Here is a 16,097-nt window from a genome sequence, read left to right on the forward strand (position 1 = left end):
TATAACCACACAATGGAAACACAATAACAAGAAACACTAATGCAAGATTTGATACCAAATTACAATAATTCATTCATAAAATATAATTGATTACATGCAATATGCCTAGCTATAAGGCCTTCCAGGTTAGGGCCAAATACAACTAGCAATTACAAAATTAGTTCTGCAAGATCCAACAAGATCCAACTTACAACCAATCTTAGCTAGTCTAGATATGTAACATAATAGCAATCTAGAAGAAAACCCTCCTTGTTTTCCAGTCCTAGCCCTAGCTCTGCTCTTCAAATTTTCATTTGTCCTTCATTCCATCTCAACTCCATGATAACTAAAAGACTCCACAAGACCCCGATTTATACTAATCTAAGCCACAAATTGGCCCATAACACAAATTAAATACAAACACATAAATTAAATGCCACAACTTGACTTGCAACAATAATTAAATATCTTGAAATTGATACACGAGTAAAATCATGATATCTCCTAGCTCCAATTGAATTAGAACTCATGCTTCAAAATGTAGGTAGAAATCTAGGTCCTCTAAAAACCCTTAAATACACAAAGGCTGATTCCCCAAGGAAAAGCGTGCATCCACTCAAAAATTCAAGTGCAAAAAACTATTGGGTAGTCTGCCAGGAATCAATACTATAGGAGAATCACCATATCTCCCAACCTATAAAGAGTTAGAACTTGTGCGCTTGAAAAAAGAAATTACTTTAGGCCCTCTTAAAACATTGAAGTGTCATTAATTACATTGAGAAATTTTCCCGTATCACCAATATGAACTCTATTTTCCTTGTCTTATTCCTCATAGCTTCTCAGGGATGAGCCATTTTTTAGATGGATGTGAAGAGTGCATTCTTGCATAAGGATCTTATTGAGAAGATTTACATGGAGTAGCCTTAGGGATTTGTGTAGGATTCCTCCTTGGTATACAGACTTCGATGCTCATTGCATGGTCTCAAATAGGCCCCTTGGGCTTGGTATAAGAAGATGGACTCCTTTTTGCTTTCTATAGGCTTCACATGCTATCATTCTGATCCTACAGTATACATTTAGCATCTTGAGGCTAAGTTTTTTATCCTTTTGCTATATGTTGATGATCATCTTCTCATAGATAGCTCATCCTCTATGCTTTAGAATGTTCAACATGCATTGATGGAATAGTTTGAGATGACTGATCTTGGTCTATTACACTACTTTCTTGGTCTATAGATTGTTCATTACTCTACTGGAATCTTTGTTTACCAAAAGAAGTATCCTCTTGGAATTCTTTGATGCTTTGACATGTTTGATTGCAAGCTTGCTCCCACACCATTTCAGCTGAGTGTTACCTTGTCTACCTCTTTCACTTTTCCTTTAGTGGATCATACATTGTATAGATAGTTGGTTGGTAGCTTGTTGTACTTGAAACATACTCATCTAGATCGCTCCTTTGCAATTGGTCTTGTCTCTTCGTTTTCACATGAGCCTCATGAGAGTCATTGGCAAGCTACCAAGAGTATTTTGAGATACATTTAGGGTACACTTATGTATGGAAATCATTAAACATCTAAGACTCCTCACATTGTTAGCTTTACTAACTCAGATTGGGCTGGTGATGTTGATGATTAGAAGTCTACTTCTGGCTTTGTCTTTTGTCTTGGCTCTAGTCCTATCACCTAGTTGTGCAAGAAGTAGCATGCTCACACACTTTCATCTATATAGGATGAATATAGAGTAGTAGTGCATGGTAGTGAGGAGATTTTATGGCTTTGATAGTTGATTGTTTAGTTTGGCTTTCCTCTTGATTGTCCCACTATTTTGTGGTGCTATAATCAAAGTGCTATTCATATTTCCTACAACCTAGTAGAGCATGAGTGCACTAAACAAATTGAACTTCATATTCATTTCATCCATAAGTAGATTTAGGATGGTGTTCTCTCTTTGGAGTATATTCCCATTGATGCCCAAGTTGTCCAAATCTTCACAAAATCTATTTCATCACCACACTATATTTAGATGCATTCTATGCTTGGGGTTATGGAAGTTTTCCTTAGGGTGTCTTGTTAAGGCCTTCCTTCATATTTTTTTATCATGTTTGTTCTATCTCTTTTTGTAGAGGTGTTATTCCCACTGGGTTTTCTCCTTTGTCTCTAGTTTATGGATATTTCATTGTTTTGGGTACCTAATCAAGCCTTATTGTCAGGACCCATTTTCCTATGTTCATAGCTATGCTAGGTTAGCTTACCTCTCAAGCTTTGCTTAAAGGGAGGTGTCAAAGTGATTGCTTATTTATGCTTATTAATTAGATTACCTTGATTTAATTAATTAAGTTTTCTATTACTCTAGTTTACTTAAGCTATCTATAGGTGCATGTAATTAATGTTTTATATTAATTATAATGTGCAACCTAGCTTCTTTTCCATTTTTAGGGTTTCATTCACCTTTAAGGTTGAACTCTTGTATTTTTTGTTTTAGAATCTTGGGATTCATTTTTTCTCTCACTCCATTGAGATTTCCAAGTTGTGTTTTTTCCCTCTTTGGTTTCCTTTCAGTAATAGGTTATTTGCATGTAGGTGTTCTTGGCAAACTATGAAGTTTATTTTTCTCAACTTCTACACCTATAGAAAGGTTACTTTCATCTGTCTCTATTTTGAAAACTTTATTGAAATCAAGAAAATTCAATATGGGGTATTTTGCAACTCTAGATTTTAAGCATTCAAAAGTGTCATTAGCTTGCTTTTTCCATTCAAACTTAGTTTTTCTTCCACCCTTAATTGATTCAAGCATAGGTGCACATACATGACTAAATTTTTTGACAAATTTCCTATAAAATGTAGCTAGGCCATGGAAACTTCTTACATCACCTCAGTTTTTAGGGGGTGGTGAGTTAACTATTGCTTCAACCTTAATAGGATACATCTTCAAGGCGCCTTTTGATATTACAAATCCCAATAATATGATTTCTTTTTGCAAGAAGGTACTATTTTCTAGGTTAATCATCAACTTGTGTTCTTGTAATCTTTTTAAGACCAAGTTTAACTACTCAAGGTGCTCCTCCAAAATACAAACAAAGATTAGTATGTCATCATGATAGATAACAAAAAACTTACCATTATAGTCTAGGAAGATTTTATTCATTATCCTCAAGAAGGTAGAGGGTGCATCACTTAACACAAATGGCATGATAAGCCATTCATAAAGTCCTTCTATTGTTTCAAAGGTCATTTTCCATTCATCACCTATCTTTATCCTTATTTAGTGATAGCTAGATTTGAGATCAATTTTTTAGAAATAGGATGCAGTTCCTAACTAGTCTAGCAAATCTTCAATCCTTGGGATTGGGAACCTATATTTGATAGTGATTCTATTCACTACCCTACTATCAGCACAAAGTCTCCATTTTCCATCCTTCTTTGGGCCAATACTGATGGGACTACACAAAGGCTAAGGATTTTTTGTATGAGGCCTTTTTCTAGTAACTCATTAACTTTCTTAGCTATTTCTGCATGTTTTGAAGGTGTCATTTTATAGGGGGCCTTATTAGGAAAAGAAGCCATTGGAATGAAGTCAATTTGGTGGCTAATGTCTCTTATAGGTGGGAGGATGAGGGTAAGTCACTAAAAACTACCTCATGGTACTCATCAAGTAGTTCTTGTACCACTTTAGGAATTGGTTCCTCCTTCTTATTCTTTACTTCATCAATTGGTTTGAGTATTAGAGCATATCCCTCATCAATCTCCTTTATTATTTTTATCAGCTCCTTTTCACCCACAAAAATGATCACTAGTTCTTTTTCTTGCTTTTGATCAGAGAGGGGTTTCATGGTGTAAGGTTTGCCATCCCTAATTATGGTATAAGTGTTCTTTCTACAATTATAAGTATCATCCATATCATACTGAGATGGTCTGCCAAGTAGAAGGTGGCAAACATCCATCTCTACTACATGACACAAAATTTTATCCCTTAAATTCCTAGAGAGTATTCTACCAATGTTTTTTTAGTTACTAAGGTCTTCTAATCTTTATTAAGCCATGAGACATAATAAGGGATAGGATGAGGAGTCTTCCTTAGTTTGAGTTTTTGTACCATTTCCTTATAGACTAAATTCTCTATTGAACTATAATCAATTAAAAGATTGCATACCTTTCTCTAGAATTTAACTTTTTTTTTGAACAAGTTCTTTCTTTGTGGAGGTTCTTGATTGTGAGGGATCTACAAAAAAGTTTGTCTCATCATCAGAGTTGTTCCTTCCCTAGCTTTAAGCTCTCTTTCTTCTTGAGTTAATTGTGTCCTTCTTTCTCATTAATTGTTGCCTCCCTTCTTAGGGCATTTATTTGTGTAATGTCTAGTTTGATTCCAATTGTAGCATTTTGGGGGTCCATTTGATCTTCCTCTCCCTCTACTAAAGGATTTCCTACCCCTATAGTTCCCTCTTGAACTAGATTCTCCATGCTCCTTGGATCCTTGATTTTTTTTAGGAGGTTTTATTTTCATTGTTTGATTTCCCTTTGTTCCAAGAGTTTCTCCTTCCTCTATCATTTCTTCCTCTACCCCTTCCACCTTGTTCATTTATTGTCTTAAAATTCTCCTCTACTTTGGTAGCCAAAAAAAAATCATTGTTGGATAGTAGTTATGGTGGCCACACTAAATTCATCTTGAATTGACATTTTGAGTCCTTACAAGTATCTTGCAAGCTCCACACTTTCTAGCTCCACAATACTAGATTTTATCACAAGATTATGGAACTCCTCAATGTAATTTTAGACATCCATATCTTTGTCTTAACCAAATCCTTAAATTATGGAGTTGTTCTTCATAATATACATGAACATAGGCTTCCTCAAGCAGGGCTACCATATTTTTCCATGTGGACACTTGGTTCTTTCCATCCTTCATTCTTGTATCCTAGATGAAGTTCCACCATGTAAGGGCAGATCCCATTAGTCTTGACTTGGCCATTTTTATTTCCAAAGATTTAGGAATACTTTCACAATCAAATAAACTAGTTATGACATTTACACAATCGATAGCAGCATCAAGGTTCATTTTCCCATCATGGGTAGGTAGATCAAACCTAAAATCCAAGGTTCTTCTTTCCATGGATTTCAAAGTCTTTATATGGAGTCTCTAATAAGCATTCTTCTTCTTCCTACATAGGCGGTTCTTCATCATTCCCCTATTTAATTTCATTAGAGTTCCCACTACTTTTTCTCCTAAGCTATGTCCTAAGTCTGTCAATCTCCTCCTATATCCTATGTATTTCATTGTTTCTAAGATGTTCTTGACTCCTTTACTCATCTTCCTTTTGTTTTTGATCCCTATGATACTTTACTATCTCAATAGTTCTCATCCTTGAGGATAACTCTTCTCCTTTTTACATGGTGGGAAACAAAGATTTTAGATCAAAAAACTTGGTTCAAGCTCAAATACCACTTGATGCAGAGCAATGGGTATAGTTAGTATAATTAGATTCCCATAGATCTTCTTCACTCAACATTAGAGAGAGAGAACATCCCCAAGGCTCTACACCTTTTAAGGGGTTCTAAAACATCAAACCAATCTTGTTTCCCAAAAACACTCATCATGAGGGTAACACTGAATTTCATAATATCACATCTATTTGGTTGAATTCTTGACTAAGAGTGAACAAGTGTAATGGGTTGGCTCACCTTGGACATGGTTTTGAATCCTAATTTCCAAAAGGTCTTCTAACTTCTCAAACCAATTGGTCCCACAACTTTGTGGATTTCCTTCTAGGCTGATGCACTTGGCCTAGTAGTCCTTAATGCAAGGTTTTGAGGCCTAACTTGTAGACTTCACAAGGACTAAGGAAACTAGTGAGATTTCCTAATACCCTTTTGGAAGGTGCATCAACACTCCAAATGTCAGGACTTGACTCCAATTTTGAACCCCAAAGAGTGGAGAATCTTGATAGGCCTAATTATCCTTATTAGGACTAGATTTCAAATGAAATACCCTCCAAACAAGCTGTAGAACCAAAGTGGTGACTTAGACCAAGTATTTGGACTTCAATTGCATAGATTCCAAGGTTTGGTGAGCAAGTTGAACCCTTATTTTGAAGATCATTGAAACTATACTAAATTTTGAAGATCATTTTTACTTACCCATTGATTATAGAACCTAAAGAGAAATTCAAAGGTTATTGATAGAGAGATTTGTGTAAAAATTAGTGTTAGTCTATAGTGTGCCTTCAACAATTTACAAAAGAAGTAAGTAAGTTTTGTGGACCAAGTTTAGTTGTTTTCATGAAGTTGTTATATTATTTTGAAACCCTACTTCAAAATGAAATCATCTACATGTAGAAGTGGAAAGGAAGCTTTGAAAGAAAGAAATACACAAATTGTGAGCAATGATGTATGTCCCCCACCAAAATTTAAGGCATATTTGGAAGTTGCAATGACTAGAGACACATTTGGTGCATTATCATCTATACCTCCCTAATTCACCATGGTGCATTACATTTGTTCATGCTATATGTGTAAGATTGGAGAAAAAAATGATTTTGAGCTTGAGAAAACTTCTAAATAGTTGTGTGAGAATGAAGTACTAAAAGAAGAGAACAAAGTTGTTTCCAAGAAAGAGCTTATCTATGCCCTATCTTTCCCCAAGGTTTTTAATGTTGAATAGATAAAAATTGTGTTGAGAAGAGTACATGATATGAAGACGTGGCTAGAGAATGGTCTAGTTAAGATAACAAATACAATAATTTATTGAGTGATAGGATACATTACCCTAGATTATGTTAAGATTGTATATTACCCAGCTAGAAATGTGATTGAGGAATAAATTAAGGCTAAATGGAATGGAAGAGGAATGTCTATGATGTAAGCTAGATTGCAATTACTTTTGTCCTTTCCTTCCCTAAAGAATCACTATGATTTCTCCTTAGCCTATTGAGGCTCCCCTTTATCACCCTAATCTCAAGAGGATGTCTATCCTACCCTCCACACTCCACTATCCAGTTACACCAAGGTTTTCACACTTTCTTCCTTCCCATAAGGGATATCTTCCTTAGTCCTTCAAATTCACCATTTCATAAAACTTGCTCAGCCTTTCTTTAGGATGGACTAAGGGATAGATCTTAGTGGTTTTTAGGCTATCCCTAATCCCTTGGACTCATTTTCCATAGGTTTTCTTATCAATTTCCTCTATCTTGACAAGACTGTCCTAGAAAGTCCTAATAAAATTAGGCCTCCAAAGTTAGTTTTTGGCCTACAATTCTAAATTTTTCTTAACAAGGTGGAAAACCAAACTCAATATAGATAGGTTTTTTGAAAAACTATGATATTTTGTGGGTCTCATGATCCCAACCTATCAGTACACTCCTTTGATATTTTCATACCTAAAAATAAGGGTTTCTAACATTCCCAAATAGCATTCATTAGGGTTTGATAAAATATATGGAAAAACTAGTCGTGGAATCTTATCCTTTGGCACAAGGATTCCTCACATATCCATCCTTATTCTTCAACTCTCAGATTGAAGTATTTAAAACACTCATTCTATCAAACCCCACTTGTTAGCATTATGATCTCTGAGCCATGCATTTAAGGCTCACCTAGGACATCACTTTAAAAATGACTACCAAGGTTTTCTAGGCCTCTTATTTTCTATGTACAATCTAAAAGGACTCCACATCCATATCCCCAAAAACCATGATGATTCCATAACAAGGATTCATGGGGAAACCATTTTACCAAAAACTATCAAAGCTAAATCACCGAATAGTCTATGTACAAATAATTCCATAATTATGCACAAATGGACTTTGATCAAATTGAAAACTAAAATGAAAAGTACTATAACTGCATGAGAAATAATAATCCATCACAAAAATGACCATTTGAATCCATTAATATGTACATGTAATCAAGAAGCTGAAAATAGTCAAATCCTAAACTATATCTCGTGGATCCACTTCCAAAAAAATTCTTATTAAAACCTCCAACCCTTGGGAGGGGTTCATTTCATGGTTTTATAAGTTTTCCAAGAGATTTTAGACAATTAGAATAATAAACAACCTCTTTCTTGTGTTATGCAACTATCTAGTCAAAAAGTTGTCAAGTAACTTTTCAAAGTTGCTGACAACTTTGACAACTTTTTGCATTTCTTAGCAACATTGACTTCCTTCATTTGGAAACTTTGAAATTTTTCCAAAATGATCCATTTACTATTTCTAGGCATGATTAATCCTTTAGAATGTCAATTTACATGATTCTAACCATTTATACCTATTTGACAACTTTTGCACAATTGACATCTTTCCCCAACTTCTGCCAAATGACTTAAGTATAGCATCTGATCCATGCACAAGGATTTAAAAAGGATTTAAAAACATTAGAGAGGAAAAGATAGTTCAAAATGACACATTTCTTAGGTTTCTAGCATATAAGACCCATAAACCTAGTTTGGCATCCTAACACCCAAAATACAAGCAACCTAAAACAAGAAAATGAAACCACCTAGAATGGATTGAAGCTAGTCAAATCCACCTAGGAACAAACCCAACAATGACCTTATAAGTTCTAAATACACCTACTTGACTTAGCTAGGGCCAGTACAAGCTAAAACCCAACATGTAGAGTTAGGACTAGGAGTTAACCTAGGTGCTCCTACACTAGTCTATTGATGGTATTACCAATCATATCGTTGAGTTCACAGTACATGTGATTTCACACAAATTCTACCAATCTAGCTGATTGAATAGCATACCATGCATTGCAATAGACTTAGGTTACAAAATTTTGAAGAAGGATCACAACTACAATCTTGTCAAGCTACAATTGATCTAGTAAGAAGAGACTCACAAAGTCACTAGAAAGGATAAGAATACATCATATAAGTTTACATCACTAGTGATGTGCATATTCTTTTATGTGTACAATTTATTTCCAACCATAGGTGATATTGTGTGCAATAAATCTAGGTGAGTAATTGAGCAAATCAATGGTTACATAGAGAAAGTAGGAGAGAAATTTGTAACCATTTTAGATGGATATTTTGGAAAATTCAAAGGAAAAATGAAGAACAAAATGAGGATCCCCAAGTATTTTTCTATTCAATATTATGATGAAATTTTCTTCATGGTGGATATTGACTACACCTATGTACAAGTTTTTTTACCAAGGGTTACATGGCTAAGGCCTATATAATATGAACTGAATATTGATGAGATGTTTGTAGAAGTGATAATCTTTCTATTTGAGGAAATTGATCAGAATGCCAAGCCATTTGGCACATATGAGATAACAAAGATCACTAATCCAATTAAGGGAAAGTCCCCATCAAAGAGAAAACCAACAAGCAAAGGGACCAAGCAAGTTTTGAAGAAGAAGCCAATGAGGAAACTTTTAGTTATGCCTAATGATGAAGAAGATGAAGGAGAGAGAATTAAATTAGATGACATGAGAAAATTTCATATTTTCCCAGGAAACCTCCTTAAGATATTAATAAGGTATGTGATAATATTAGAAATTTAGTAGGAGTTTCAAGTTTCAAACATGTTAACCATGATTCTTTAGAGAGGATTGGTAAAGAAAAAGGTTGAGGAGGTAGTGGTAGATATGATGATAAAGTTAAAATACACACTCATAGAATTATGGAAGGCAATCCTTGAAGAATTATTAAATAAAATGGATATAAAGTGGAAATTGGCATTGTCTACTAAAATCCAAATAAGAGAAACAACATTATCCTAGACTATGCAAGATTTATTATTGTGGAGTCTAATCAATCTATAAGCAGGAGATTTTTGTGATGTGGAGCCTAATCAAAGTCAGAGGTTTATTCAATGTGATTTTTTTCCCATATTATATCTATGATATTTTGGTGGTAGTGTCCCAAAGATAGGGTTAAGGGGTAGGACACCTATGTGGTCCTGGGAGATATGGTGGTGATATTATAGCTTCTTGCAGTATTATTGAGCTATAAGGATTGTAGATTGTAATCACTAGATAATAATAATATTGGCCTTCTTGTTGATGGATGTAGCCCAGGGATTGGGTGAACCACATAAATCTTGGTGTCTTGTGTTCTCTTTTATGCAATCTACTATTTTTTGGTATTGGTTATATTTGCATGCAACTATTATTTATGTTTGAGGTTAATCCTAACAAGTGGTATCAGAGCTAGACAGTCATCATTTTCTTTTTTTTAGCTAGATCATCATCAATTTTTTTGGTGATCCTTTGTAGGAAGGTATCATGATTGAGTTGGAGTCTCATAGTTGAGTGGAAGTGATGGTAGATGAGGATAAGATAAAGGTTCACAAGTTTAATGGGTATAACTTTCAATTATGGAAAATGTAAATGGAGGACTATCTCTATTAGAAGGATTTATGGAAGCCATTGGAAGGAAAAACTAAGAACTAGGGAACTATGAAAAATGATGACTAGGAGATTTTAGATAGAAAGGAACTTGGAAGGATTTGATTATGCTTGGTACCATCAGTGACATTAAACATTACAAAAGTGAAGATGGTAGGAGAGTTGATAGAAACCCTAGTGAAACTATATGAGAAGCCCTCTGCTTCAAACAAGGTATTTCTCATGAAACATTTATTTAATATGAAGATGATAGAAGGTGGATCTATTTTAAATCATTTAAATGAGTTTAAAACTGTTACAAGTCATTTATCTTCCATGGGTATTAATTTTGATGAAGAAATTAGGGCTCTCTTGATTTTGTGTTCTTTTCCATAAAGATGGAATGACTTGGTAATTGTTGTGAGTAATTATATATCTAGATCTAATACCCTAAAATATGATAATGTGATCAGTGTTATTTTGAGTGAGGAAACTCATAGAAAAACCTTAGGTGGATCTACATCAAGATGTTCTTTGAACACACAAAGTAGAGGTAGAATGATTGAGAGAGGAAATAATTCCAAAAATTGTGGGAAATCAAGAGGAAAGTCAAAGGGGAAGAGGTCTCAATCTAGAGGATCAAGAGATTTTTGGGCTCAAAAGAAAAATGAAGGAGATAAACTAGAAGGGAACAAAGAGGAAAATGTGGTAAATAAAAAATCTGAAGAGGATGATTTTCTTCTTTTTAAAAAAAGTATTGATGATTCATGGCTTTTAGAATCTGGTGCTTCCTTTCATTCTATACCTCATAGAGGTTATTTTATTGATTATGTCCAAGGGAATTTTGGGCTTGTTTATTTGGGGGATAATAAACCCTATTAGATTGTTGGAAAAAGAAAAAATTAAGATTAAGTTGTAGAATGGGAATCATTGGCTACTACACATGGTAAGACATGTTCTAAGGTTGAGTAGGAATTTAATTTCAATTGGGAAACTCGATGATGAGGGTTGTATAGTTACTTTTAATGATAAAAATTGGAAGGTTTCAAAAGGTTCCCTGGTAGTAGAAAAAGGTTTGAAAGTATGCACCTTATATCTTTGTATAGGTCATATTGTTTCTTCTACTTTGATTATTTGTTGTAGTTGAGAAGGGAGAAAAAATAGCTTCTATAGATTCTAATACAACGTTATGGCGCAATAGACTTGGGAACATGAGTGAGAAAGGTGTGAAAATAATTTATTCAAAGAAAGTTTTACTAGGTTTGAAATCTGTTAATATAGATTTCTATGAAAGTTGTGTGTATGGAAAATAAAAGAGAGCAAGTTTTGTGAAGACTAGGAAGGAAAAGAAATGTGAGAGATTAGAGCTTGTGCATATAGATGTATAGGGACTAGCTCAAGTATCTTCCCTTGGTGGCTCTCATTATTATGTTACATTTATTGATGATGCAACTAGAAAAATATGGGTTTATTTCCTTAGACAAAAATTTGATGTATTTCAAACTTTTAAGAAATTGAAATGCTTTGTTGAAAATGAGACTGGTAAGAAACTAAAATGTCTTAGATATAATAATGTTGGTGAGTATTGTAGTCATGAATTTGAAGATTATTTCTCCACTAATGGTATTTTTAGAAAAAAAATTGTTGCAAGGATTCCACAAGAAAATGGAGTGGTTGAACGCATGAATAAGACTATAATGGAGTGTGCAAGGAGCGTGAGTTTGCATGCAGGTTTTCCCTTACACATGTGGGTGGAGGCTGTCAATACTACTATATATTTTATTAATAGAGGTCCCTCTACTCCCTTGGGCTCTAATATTCTAGATGAAGCATGGACTAGTAAGAAGGTGAGTTATTCTTTTCTCAATACCTTCAGTTGTGAAGCATTTTCTCATATAGATTCTGAAAATAAAACCAAGCTAGAAGCTAAGTCAAAGAAATGTGTATTTTTTGGATATGAATTTAATGAATTTGGTTATAGGCTTTGGGATTTTGATAATTGTAAAATTTTAGGAAGTAGGGATTTCATATTCAATGAGAAAGTGTTGTACAAAGATCTATTATAGCAACATGAGAAGAAATAAAATGATTATGTAGTGTTGGATGATACTCCAAAAGATGATGTTTGATTAGTTCCTCATGATGCGCAACAAATACAACAACAAATACCACACACACCAGTGAATATTAGATGGTCAAAAAGGCTAAGTAGACCTCTAGAAAGATTTTCTCCTTCTGAGTATTCTATTTTACTTACTGATACTGGTAAACCTGAACATTATGGTGAACCTATGCAAATGGATACTAAGATTCAGTGGGAGTCTACAATAAAAGATGAAATGGACTCCTTGTTGAAAAATAAGACATGGGATTTATGCAACTTGCCTATAGGTAAAAAGGCTTTACAGAATAAGTAGGTTTATAGGTTGAAAGAAGAGGATGGAGGTAAGAAAATAATTAAAGCCAAGTTAGTGGTAAAAGGGCATTGATTTTGATGAGATATTTTCTCCTAATGTTAAAATGACTTTTATTCATATTTTTTAAAGTATTTTGGCTACTAAAGATTTACATTTGGAGCAACTTGATGTTAAAATGACCTTTCTTCATGGTGATTTGGATGAAGAGATCTATGTTAGAAATAAACATTACTAGATGTGGGGGGTGGGGGGTGAATTAGTAATCTACAAACTTTAGTTGCCAATTGGATATCATTTCTTACTTTAAACCATGCATAAGGAAGCCATAAAGTAATGTTGAACAATAATAGTAGGGATGATACCCACTAGATAATATACTTATATATAAGTTCTTTTTTAGAGAGTGTACCCTATTAGGAGTCTTTGAATCTCAACTAGGAGATTCCAACCCTGTTAGAAGTTGTAGTATAGTAGATGTAAGATGAAACCACTACCCAAACATGCACTTCCAATTACAAGAAGAGTTCACTGCCCAAACAAGTAATTGGACTTCTAGAATATATATATTGTATCATCTTCCTTGACCAATCTCTAATCTTTAGCTAGATCTTGGATCACACGATATCTCATATAAAACTTCACATATATTACTTTCACGAAAGTTCACCTATAATCACAATTACAAGATAGGACTTGCAATCACAATCACAAATCACGTACACTTCTTATTGTAAGATTTCCTTTCCATAAATACCATGCCTTTACACAAAATGTTGCTAGGTTGGCTAAGAATGCAATCCACTTTTCCAACTTAGAGTAAACATCTAGGATGTCAACCCTAATTGGACAAGTAACTATTTTGTAAACAAAATAATCCTTTCCTTCAATTTTGCTGTCCTATTTTTCTTCAAACATGATTATCTCTATTTCATATAGTTCACACTAACTTATGAAGTTATACACATCATCACCAACATGTATACTATCTTCATCTAACTTCACTAGTCATAATATGGTGTCAGCAACAAGTTATAAACAAAATAATACACTATTATAAACCAAATTCTATACTTAGACAAATTTCTGATTACCAAACACCAAGTATCTTTATTTTTGAGGTTTCCTATGAGCATACACATCGTGTGTCACCATAAATGACAACAATTACATATCACTATTAGTCAATTGTCAAAAATCTCTCCCTTTGGCACTAATGGCAATAAAATAGGAAAAATTGGCTAAGTGACAAAAACTAAACTTATCAAAAATAAACATATAACATTACATCTATTACAATTTGTCCAACTATACATCAGCTCCACCTTACAATATACTTCACAATTTTCTACAACTACTCCCCCTTTGACATCAATGATAAAGGTCAAAATGTCATAAATATGTCCAAAAAATTGTAAAAAATGTTGTCCTTCCTAATACTGATAGGATCTTCATGCAGTCATCAAAATTTGCCTTCAAACTACCCATACTATTAGTCCATGTTCCCTTGGTGGATTCAGCTAAGGTGAGTATTTCACATAAAGCATATGATGTAATCTCAACTACATTAAGATTTGAATACAAAAAGTTAGAATATGTGTCCTTGGACTTGATACATTCCTCCAACTGTTTCTCAACAAAAGATAATTTCAGAGCACTAGATTCTCTAAAATATGATATCCTCTTCAAAAATTGTTCCTTCCAAAGTTTCAAATTCTTGATATCATTGTGGATGCTAGCAACTATTCCTTCAAAATCATCTACTTTGCAAGTTGGATGTTGGATCTGGCTGGATAGAGCCTCTAGCTCACTAATCTTTCCTTATATCTAACTATCAATGTCTTTAGTTAGTTTCTATGATAAAGAACACTTGATATACAAAGTTTTCCTATCTTGTTGGAATTTTTGAAGTTCCTTGATACAAGTATCAAGATTAACCATGTCAATTTTAATATTTTGACAGATGGTGGTAAACAAGTTAGCATTATGGGAAATCTATCTCTTTGTTTCTGCAACACTCAAAAAATTGGTAAACTCTTCAATGAATGAATTTAGCATTGCTTGTGCCCTCTTTTAAAAATCTGATTTAGTGTTTTGTACTACCAAGGTACTACGTAGTCTATCAATAACTTCCATTAAAATTCTTTGTAAGCTCTTCACTTTCCTATTCTTCTCAATAAGCTTTGTCAAGGATGAGTTCAAATATGTTTGATCATCATCATCAATAGCTAAATTAATAAGAGAGAACATAGTGGATGAACTAGATGGTTTAGTATCATCCTCTCTTTGTTTCTTATCTTCTTCTTTTTCTCTTCTCTCTTCTTCTTCTTTCTTTTCTCTTTCCTCTCTTTCATTTTCTCTCTTTTGCTCCAATCTCTTCTTCTCATCTTCCTCAATTTTCTTTCTCATCTCTTCTTCTACAATTCTCCTTTTTTCTTCCTCTTCTTTTCTTTTTTTTTTCTTCCTCAAGCAATTTCTACTTTGCCTCCTCTATTATGTTTGGAACCTTCAAATGGATTGGTATCATCAATGTTAATGGTAAGATTGGTTTGATCAATTTGCATGGTGTCACTTCTCATTGACACTTTTGAGGTTCTACGTGCGAGAGGAGATGTTACCTTTGACTCTATTAACATTTGAATGATTGTTGCTACAGTCTCACTTCTTAGTTTATCTTTTTCACCAACAATAAATAGAAATGGTCTCAATTTTTTTTTCAAATATAGTGTGAGGTTATTCAATAATCTTTTAATTTCTTCTTTGTCATCAGTCTTGAAAATAGTTCTAAGCATAGAGTTACAAAGTTCTAGATCTTCTTCCCTTGTAGGAGCCTTCTTCCGAATGAGTCTTTAATAGACTTTCTGGTTAATTATGCTCTGAAGACTTCAATTTTAGATTATTTATTGTAATATATCTCATAGTAAATATATCAATCCAATCCTTCTCAAAACTATTATACAAATTGTAAAATTGTTTCATCTAAACAAATTTATCTTCATTAGCAATATTTGTGTTGATTTTCTCTATCTTCAACTTCCAATTTTGTTGAGCTTTGCCTGTTGATTGCTTTGATGGAGTAATTTTCTTTGCTTTCTTGATCTCTTGTTCTTCTTCCTCTTCATCACTAGACTCAACAATTGTCAACAATGTTTTCTATCTTTTTCTTGGTCCAGTGGCTTGTTGTTTTACCCTCTTTATTTTATTAGTCACTGCTTTCACCAATCTTTATGATTTTCTTTTCAGTTCACTAGGTTGAACATCTGACACTGTTGCATATAGAATGCTCTATTTTGAAGATGTCTCTACAATAGATACTAAACAAGGTTGAATATTTAGTATTCCTTGCTTCATTGTTTACCTTACAACCTTAGAC

Source organism: Cupressus sempervirens, chromosome 6, assembly GCF_028749045.1.
Source record: "Cupressus sempervirens isolate cs-2001-9-10 chromosome 6, ASM2874904v1, whole genome shotgun sequence".
NCBI classification, from domain to species: domain Eukaryota; kingdom Viridiplantae; phylum Streptophyta; class Pinopsida; order Cupressales; family Cupressaceae; genus Cupressus; species Cupressus sempervirens.